The sequence below is a fragment of the Mytilus galloprovincialis genome, chromosome 10 (assembly GCF_965363235.1).
Source record: "Mytilus galloprovincialis chromosome 10, xbMytGall1.hap1.1, whole genome shotgun sequence".
NCBI classification, from domain to species: domain Eukaryota; kingdom Metazoa; phylum Mollusca; class Bivalvia; order Mytilida; family Mytilidae; genus Mytilus; species Mytilus galloprovincialis.
The window spans coordinates 84,146,351-84,156,554 of record NC_134847.1 but is presented as its reverse complement, the minus strand read 5'-3'; the positions used below and the strand labels follow the sequence as shown (position 1 = coordinate 84,156,554).

At 30.8% G+C, this 10,204-nt stretch overlaps 1 long non-coding RNA gene across 1 annotated transcript; it reads left to right on the top strand.

The window, feature by feature from the left end:
* Positions 1-4,109: 4,109 nt before the first annotated feature.
* Positions 4,110-9,945, top strand: LOC143048635 (uncharacterized). Its single transcript, XR_012969901.1, has 3 exons — positions 4,110-4,447; positions 6,704-6,849; positions 8,334-9,945. It is a non-coding gene; the product is annotated as an uncharacterized LOC143048635 (long non-coding RNA).
* Positions 9,946-10,204: the final 259 nt, after the last annotated feature.

The window sequence follows — 10,204 nt, the reverse complement described above, 5'->3', positions numbered from 1 at the left end:
TTATCATTTTTTTCGCTACTATTTATGAAAGGTCGACTTTGAAATTCTATTTGTGTGTTAATGAGATCAATAAAAACCTTTCAAAGCAATGTCATTATGGATGAACTCAATCAGTAATACTCCTTGTGTCACTAGTTACTCTTGTGCTCCAGCAAGGTTAAGGCAACCTTGATATAAACACTTATAAAAATAGGCGAAATATACCAAGGTTTATATGCACGAACGCTAACACAAACCAAGGCGATTTAAGATTCTGTTATGATTGTACTTCTCGTATGGCTTCATGTTATAACAGTACTACAGTTTCTGTGCTATACTATTCAACAATTGGAATTTGAGATTATTACTTATGTGTTGTGTTCCATTTTATCATACATCTTTCATGTCTTTTATTTGTTAATGTGCAAAATTTAAATCTCGAAGCTGTTTAACCTGGTTTTTAATGAAATAATAACTCCAATCTTAATTGACTAGGATTGTCAGTTTTCCTATCAAAGGTCGTTGGTTTTCTCCGGGCACTTTAGATTCCTCGACCAATAAAAACTGGCCGCCACGAAATAGCCTAAATGCGGTGCTAAAAAGTGGCATTTGAACACCAAAAATAAAACAATATAATGAAATTATATATTCCTCAAGTTGATGTTTACAATATTTATATGTTTTAACAAGATATATTGAAACTTTAAAAAAAAAATACTGAATTCATTCTTATCACAAATCCTCTAAAAATGTATTAGATTGCCAAACGTTGCACAACCCCATCCGGAGAATAAAAAGAACTGTCTACAGCCAGTTCGTTGGCTTAGTCAAAATTCCTCAGAAGTTTGTTGTGAATCCCAATTTACTTTTTCGTCTTTTGTTAACAATCAATCAAGTTTATTGCATTTTCATTCCATCCCACCTCCTCATTTTTGTTGTCGTCGTGTTAATATTTTAAATGTTATTATCATAAGGGAGGTCTTATTTGTGTCTATGTGAAAGCATCATACAAATGCAATGTCTGAACATCTCAATCGTTTGGATTTTTGTTTTGATATTTATTGTACATATGGTGACATATATCACCAAGTTATGTTTTTTAGAGACGTTTGTTATTTAATTTATGTGATGACTCAGTCGAACTTTTTTTCCTCGGATTCTTGCAAATAATACATCAAATAATTAACAAATTGAATACAATAAGAAATATTTGGATTGTCTATGCATAGGTTGGAGATCCATTTCCGGGAAACACTAGCTGAACTCTTACATATTATACACAGTTATACATCAATGGATTTCTGTTTTGTGCGTTCTTCGTGAAGGTAAATACAGTTAAGCGATTTGAAAACATGAAATTTATTCCTATTATTTTAATCAGTTCGGTCAAATATAAATTGATTCTGTTGAAACCATCTAGCATTCGTAATCTTTTTTGTACAGTTTTGGCCTATTGCCAAACAAAATACACAATTTTTTTATTTCTTTTTCCAAAAAAAGACCTGACGAATTAATCGTGTATATACCTCAGATAAATAGTTTACACAAGACATGCCATACATCCTTTATTATTTGTTTTTTAAGTATATATGCTTTATTTTCAATAATGGAAGCAAAATAATTGAAATAATGATATAAACCAGATATAATTAGAATATTGTTATGTGTTATCAAACAACTTCCTGATTCTTTACATAAAAATTTAGGTGAGATGTAAGGTATTTTAATTCTATGTCCAGTCTTGCATGATAAGTATGTTTACAATGAAGGAAATTCGTAATCGATTCTATTTTCCAAATACTAAGATACATTGTTAGTTTTCATTAACATGATTAATGTCATGTAATTTGAATAAAAAAAACCTATAGATTTAGATTTTATTTTATTTAAAGTGCAACCTGATACAATATACATGAAATTACAATTACATTTCAATACATTAGCAATAGCATACCATATCAGCCAGCCTTTAGAGGCTTATGAAGCACTAACAATATTCATACAAGATTATAAACATACAAAGAATATATATCAACTCGATTATTCATTCTGAGATCTGAGATTGTTTTAAGTTTTTATAAAAATATTTCTCTCTTTTTTTTTTGTGTTTGTTCTTTTACATCATTGCATAAGTGGTGGTTTTAATATGTTAATTGTGAAATTCTCATTTAAAATAGATCTGTAATATAAATATGTATAATTTGAAAATATTTTAAGCTGGAATTGCTTCCCTTAAAATCAAGAGCAAAAAATAATTTAGATGGGAATTCAATTAAAGTATGCATTAAATTTTTTCTGTATGTGTTCAGTACTAGCTGCTGTTTGCACAAATTGTTTCGAATATCAATATCAAATCAATTTCCGAATATATCATAAATGAAAGGATAAAAAGTGGATGTTTTTCATATGAAAGTGTATGTAACATATCAATATGAGTTGCTTCCCTTAGCCACAGAGAAATGTTATTTTGATACATGTATATTGTCTTTTTTTTATTGTTATGTTGCATTTTTCTGTCATCATCTGTGTATAATGTTTTAAATCAAATTAGTGAAATAGAAGATAGCCCAGGAAATATCGAAATACAAAAGGTATAGATATCATATGCCAATCAACTTATATTATATAAATACAGTAATACTTTTCTTATAAATGCTGTTTACAATATTTCCAAGTAATATGATACTTAATATAGAAAAGATATAAATATAGCAGGGCATTTCTACTAAGCTCGTATATTATAAATTAATAGATGTCATCATTATGCCTATTTCACTACCTTTAATGTTTGCACAACAAACACATTGTATATTGTAAAAATAAATATTATTTGCTATGTTTTTCAAAATTTCTTTTGGTTATATACACTGTGCACCACACTATTTATATACTCGAGTCCTTATATGCTTCTCTTTTAGGTGCATGATCAAGTTATTATTCGTCAAGATATACTTTTCCTGTTCAAAATATAATAATGAAATTTACTTCAGTGAGTTTTTGTCCATGTGTAGGGGAGACAATCAACACTAATTATCTCATATTATATAAATAAAACAACGTGTCAATGAATGGAAAGCTGGCCACCTTTTTTTCTCCATTATACAGTTTTCGCTAAATACCACGTTTAAATCTCGTTAATAAAATAAAACAATACTACTACTCATGCAAGTGGCTTAGTATCATTGGACAGTGAAGAACAAGGGGAGTTGTGATTTCTTTAAATTGAATCTTAATGCCACGGGTAAATCAGTCTTAACATTGCATCTACGGTTGATACCCCTGCAAAATATTTAAAAACAAATTGAAGGGAAGACACATTAGCGAATTGTAGTTCCAAGATATTTCAATATGTTAATTTTGATTTCCCATGTTGAAGCGGTCAGGTGACTTGTTATCCCCTAAGGTAAATAACAACTTAATCGACAACAAGAAAGTAGTACATATTTTAAACAAATTAGTTCCCGTGTATCGCTGTAACTGTGTCAAAAAGTACATTTAGAAAATTTGGTATCAAAACAGAGCTTGAGAATTTGGTGTCACCATAGTACCCCTGTTCAGTTTTTTTTTATAATAATATATATGTATATTTCTATATGAAAGTATGTTTGGAGGGCACCTTTTCCTTCTTGCTCAGTAAATGATGTTTTAAAACCAACTTTACGGAACCATTCATGTTGGTAGTTGGTACAGTTCTTCATTTTCGTGCATGCATCACTGGGGAAAAATAATTTATACTATTTCACTTGTTGCACGCACTTAACAATGTATACAATGTCCTTTTTTTACATTTTTTTAGGAAATTCATTTAAAGCTGCTATATTATATATAATGGAATATAACATCAGTTCATAAACATCAATGAAAGAAGAGGATAATTACATATTTTTAAACTAGAAATGAATGTGTATAAAATAACAATTCGCGCTATTTTTTAGTTGTCCTTGTCATATTCCAAGTATTATGCTTTTTGTGATAATCAACTCCCCACAAGAACGCTTAGCATCATATAAAAAATGGCCAACTCATCCCTTGTATTGCCCTTATCAATTAACACTAGCCGGATTTTCTTACACTGGCAATGACAATATTGTTCAATGTTTCACCTGTAATTACAAAGCCTCAGTTAAACCACTGAGTCCGACAGAAGCACATGCCCTCTACAGTCCGGAGTGTAGTTTTGTTTATGGATTACAAATGTGTCCAACGTTTGATACCACCTTCCCAATCGACTACAATTCAATGCGTATGAAAGATAAATACTCATTTCAAGACACTCATTCAACAATTGACAGCATTTTAGCTGAAACTGATAATTCAACAACAGTTAAGTTGACTGATGGATCTGTTGTACGGCTTAAATACCCACAATTTGAAAGTGTCGTGTCACGAATACAGACCTATACAAATTGGAGCTACTCCTCAATACAGCAACCAATACTTTTGGCTGAGGCTGGATATTTTCACACAGGTAACATCATTGCTATCTTTAAGTCACAAGAAGTTGGTTTGTGTACATTGTTAACCATCAATATAAATTAATATTATTTTCATTTCAAATTTGTTCTATATCATTTGTGATATAATTCCAAATAATGTACATAAAAAGGTTCCCGTACGGTGAAAGTTGGCTAGTAATTGACCCTTTAATATTATGTAGGAATGGAGGAAGGTCAAATCGGGATCAGCTTTGATAATTGGTTAAGTTAACATACACATGTATCAGTGCACACCTTGATACATTTTAATTTGTGCAATCAAGTCGAATATCAGTTGTAATTTCTAAAGATACTGTTAATGTTTACATGTTTTCTGTAAACGAGTTACTGGTGAAATATACCGATGTTGCATTGATATAGCTTAATATTGCATTATACATCTTATATGCATATTAAGAAATACTTAAATAAAGACAACAGTAGTATACCGTTGTTCAAAACTCGTAAATCCATGGACATAAAACAAAATCGCGGTAACAAACTAAAACTGAGGGAAACGCATTAAAATTAAGAGAACAACGACAGAACACCAATGTAACACACACAGAAACGGATTAATCATTAGACAAAATCCTATGAGAATAACAAATATAACATCAAAACCAAATACATGAATTTGGGATAGATAAGTACCGTGACATGTCTTATAGTAATGTGAATTCACACTCAAATATAAGAGAAAACAAACGACACAACGTTAAAATGTAACACACACAGAAACGAACTATGATATAACAATGGCCATATTCCTTACTAGGTACAGAACATTTTTAAAGGAAAATATGGTGGGTTGAACCTGGGTTTGTGGTATGCCAAACCTTCCTCTTTTATGGCCATGTGAAATATAGCATTAAAACGACAACACAACATTACAGGACTACAATATAAATAAATATAAAATCCTTCTTTAAATGAAAAAGAAATGTTTTGAGAAATATCAATGATTAAAACATATTTTATGGATGCACTTCTGTACTCAGGATTGCAACCTATGACAGAATGTGCTCACAAAAGTAAATACAAAACTTCAATGATGAAATGTGTAGGTATTTTGTAACAGCTCATTGAATATATATATTAATACTATGATAATACACGAAAAAAAATACAACGTTTTTGGCTCAACAATTGGCTATCGTTATTTTCAATTTAATATAATTTATAAAACATAATAAACGTTTAAGTCTAGACATTATAGAATGTCATATCTACTTGATATATAATATTAATAAACTCATTATAGATACCAGGATTAAACATTTATATTTACGTCAGACGCGCGTTTCGTTTATAAAAGACTCATTAGTGACGCTCGAATCAAAAAATGTTTTAAAGGCCAAATAGAGTTCGAAGTTGAAGCGCATTGAGGACCAAATATTCCTAAAAGTTTTTCTAAATACAGCTAAGGTAATCTATTCCTGAGGTAGAAAAGCCTTAGTTTTTCAAAATATTCAAAGTTTTATTAACAGTCAATTTATAATTATGAACATATCACTGATAACTCAAGTCAACACAGAAGTGCTGACTACTGGGCTGGTGATACCCTCGGGGAAATAAATCTCCACCAGCAGTGGCATCGACCCAGTGGTTGCAAATAAACTCATCACAGATACCAGGATTAAAAATTTATATTTACGCCAGACGCGCGTTTCTTCTATAAAAGACTCATGAGTGACGCTCATTAAACACGAATACTCTGAGTCTGATATACAGGGCGGAGAAATATTATTTTTTTTATGAAGTATTGGACATATTTACACTATCTTACATGTCGAAGATCTGATCAAAGCAAAGAAAGCATTAAAATATGGTCGAAAAATACCTCTTTTTACTTAATTGCTTGACTTCCTACGAATTGTAATGCAGGCACATTACTAGGTATGTTCCATATATTACATTGGAATTCTCCCTCATTTAATTAAAAACAAAACTGCTATTATCTTGTATGATTTAGATTGGACATGGTCAGTGTCATTGTTTTAAGATTTTTATTTAATTTTTTCATCAATAAAATATTCTAACAAAAAACAAAACATTTTCTCTTCAAATTCCCTTAATCATGTTAATTGAATGAGAAAACTGTAAAAACAAATCTTAATTATCTAAGACATTATGTGAAATCTCCCGTCAATTTGACAAAATCGAACAAACATTTTCCATTTGCTAACCTAATGTATGTACTGGGTTGTCTTCTGATTGAAATAAATAACATTTAGAAGTCTTTCAAGGTGACGCCGATATTGTCAGATGCTTCTGTTGTGACCTAGCAATAGCGAAATGGAATCCGCAAGATGATCCATGGGTTGAACATGCTAGAAATAGCTGCAGGTGTTTGTTCCTGAGAACTGAAAAGGGGGATGACTATGTAGATAAGGTACAGTCTCTTTTGGTAGTAGAAAAAAACATAAATCATATATTTGTGTCTCAGTAGACATTTGCAGGTATGTCTATACCTCGGATTACAGTTGACGAAAAACAAGGGGTTATCTCAAAATATAAAAAAACCCAATAGAGATACATAAATTGACTAAATGAATTATTGTTTGTTATGTAAACAAATCTTTTCGACGCAAATAATCAAAACAGATTTGAATCTGTATTGGCTATCACCTACCATCCCCGCAACATTCTATATATTTTTTTATTTTCCTCTAATGGCGTGTTCAACACTTACTTTATAGGGTATGATAAGTATATTTAATAATCTAATATGCACTATATATATTCTTGGGTTTTCAAACGATATGTTGTCTTGTTTCTGGTGTCAAATATAATGACTGTTGGAAATCTTTTGTCGCCCACCTATAACAGCAGAGAACCGTACGCGTTTCTAGAGAAACAGATTACATATCTTTAGGTTGAAGCTCCAAAGTTGTGTCTTACCTTAATCTAGTATAGCATAATATTTGCTAAGTGGGTGCTTTACAACCGTTGCAGTTGATAATCACGGGGAAATACTATAAGCAATTTACCCAAAAAATCAATAACCTCGCCGCAGCACAATGCTTTTGAACTATTAGTGTTCTTCTGTATTCACAGCTGATCCGTAAATTAATTTTCAAATATAATGTCTGATTTAATTTAGCAATTTCTTCTCGTCTGATTAAATATTTTTCCACCTTTCAATCAGCACCGAGATTAATTTTGCGGATAAACTTTGTGTGACTGTCATAAGTGCATTCTATAGAACAATTACAAGAAAATCATTCATCAACAGACCAGGCCCTCCCATGTCCATTTTAGTATAATGTTAATACACCTAAAGTCATATGAAACTTCAAATTAAAAAAAAAGTGATGCATATGTTTTTTTATATCTAAATGGTTAGTGTTTATCATCAAATTTATGTACATATACTTTTTTCTCAAGAAAATTCTACAATTTGTTAAAATTTAGAAAAAATATACTTCCAGAAAACAATTTGCCGATATATTTTCCGTATGCAGTAAACTCAACGTGACCTTTCTCATAAACATCCGGTGATCGCAATACGAATGGATCTATCATTCAAATAAAATAGTAACTTATGATACATGTTATACACGCGCTCAATATCCATGCTTCTTTGTTGATTGTTTACTATAAAGGTGACAATCGGTAAACTACGGATTCAACACACAACAATTATTTAGATGCCGTATTTCCACATCACAACAGACCGAGAGAAATGTTTTGTTAACTATTATACGGTATGGATGCGTAAATAAAAATAACATCGTTCACAGAAGACTATACGTTTGTGGTGTAATCATTCATTAGTTCAAGAATTGGATATACATAGGTTTCAATCAGACTCTCGTTTTATATGACTTTAACAAATGGAAACTGTAATTAGATAATTTATTATTTTTGTTCTAGATCTATAAACCAATGCATCCTGTTTTAGAAGACAAAGATTCTAGATTAAAAACATTTATCGGTATATGGAGAACTGAACAAACCCCAGAGCTTTTAGTGGATGCTGGTTTCTTTTACACTGGTATAAATTATTTATTTCTTATTGAGTCATATAAACAACATAATAGTTAAGTTGGAGGCAAGCTTATACTGATAAAATATTCCAATTTAAATGACCTCCTATGCTAGTGATTTGGTGTTGGCTTTCGTTAGGGTGAATAATTTGATTAGTTATAATTCTTTTCCTAAATTGAATGAATGATGCAATCGGTCTTCTAAAAAAAAAGTATGAAAGTTACTAAATTCTTCCATGAATATAAAGATTGAATTTTGACGTCTGGTTGAATCTTTAGATATCTTATTTCAGACTATATAGCACATTCTCATATTTTACAAAGATGTTGAATGATTTGCCCGAAAATTTATAATAAATGATCCTGGTGAAATGTATCGATCTTTTAATTAAACCTATTTGAAAACGTTGCCAATTCAACACTGTAATTAGAAAATTAAATATTGTTTTATATGTATAATACTGATTTTGTTATCAGCAAATTAAAAGCAAACTTAGTAGTATTGTTCTATACATATGTGCATTCATAGATCTACAGTTTGTAGATACCTCCATCTTGGCATCGAGGTCATGTTTTTCTCTGACTGTTTGTGACGTTTTAACACTAAATCTATTCAATATTGGATGTGTAATGATTGATAATTTATTCTTAGTTGTATGTTTTTTTTTAGTTCTAATTGACTTTGAACTATCTGTCAGAAACTGCGAGTACTCTCAGATCTGTACTTAGGGACCGCGCAATATTTATCAGGCAGGTGGGACCAGTTCAAATTCTAATTACGACAAAAAGAGTGCATGTCCTATACTGATTTGGACTGTAAAAACTAAATGTCCTTAGACTTGAATGCAGAAAAAAAAAGTATGAGTCCTCTTAATACTACAAACTGCTCAGAGTATGAAAAGACCATATTTTGACTGGTCGACCAAATATTTGATATGACTCAATGGAATCGCAACAGCACTCTTTGGCCTCATCTTTACTTAATATATTTTTAAATGTCTGATTGATGACTTGAATATCTTGGTAAAAACTGACTGTGGTCTCAAAAAATTGATCGCATGGTTTCTTTCTGTCAATTTTAAGGATCTGATTAAAAGATTGAAAACTAGAATTTTCAGTTTCGGACTTATTTCAGATAGTCAATTTTAAAAATTTCTATGAATTTTCAAATCAACATGGATTTTCATATTACTCTTCAGATATCCCATTTATATATTGATCTTGCAGAATTCCAGGATGTTTAGCTGATTAGTGTATTGCTGTCAAAATTATGGATTTATTTAATAGGTGAAAAAAATGCTAAAATTTTCAGTTAAGCCTAAAGAGTCATCTTTAAAAAAAAATATTACTTTTTCAAATTGACCTAGATTTTCATATACCTCTACAGCTATCTCATTTATATATTGATCTAACAGAATATTAGGTTGTTTGGCAGTTTGCTGTAATTTTTATAGATCTGTATAACTTTTTCATATCAACTTGGATTTTCATAAAACACTACAGCCATCTCATTTATGGACAACAACCCGACCATAGAGCAGACAACAGCAGAAGGTCACCAACAGGTCTTCAATGCAGCGAGAAATTACCGCACCCGGATGCGTCTTTCAGATAGCCCCTAAACAAATATATATATACTAGTTCAGTGATAATGAACGCTATACTAAACTCCAAATTGTACACGAGAAACTATAATTAAAAACAATACAAGACTAAAAAAGGCCAGAGTCTCCTGAATTGGAACAGGGGCAAAATTGC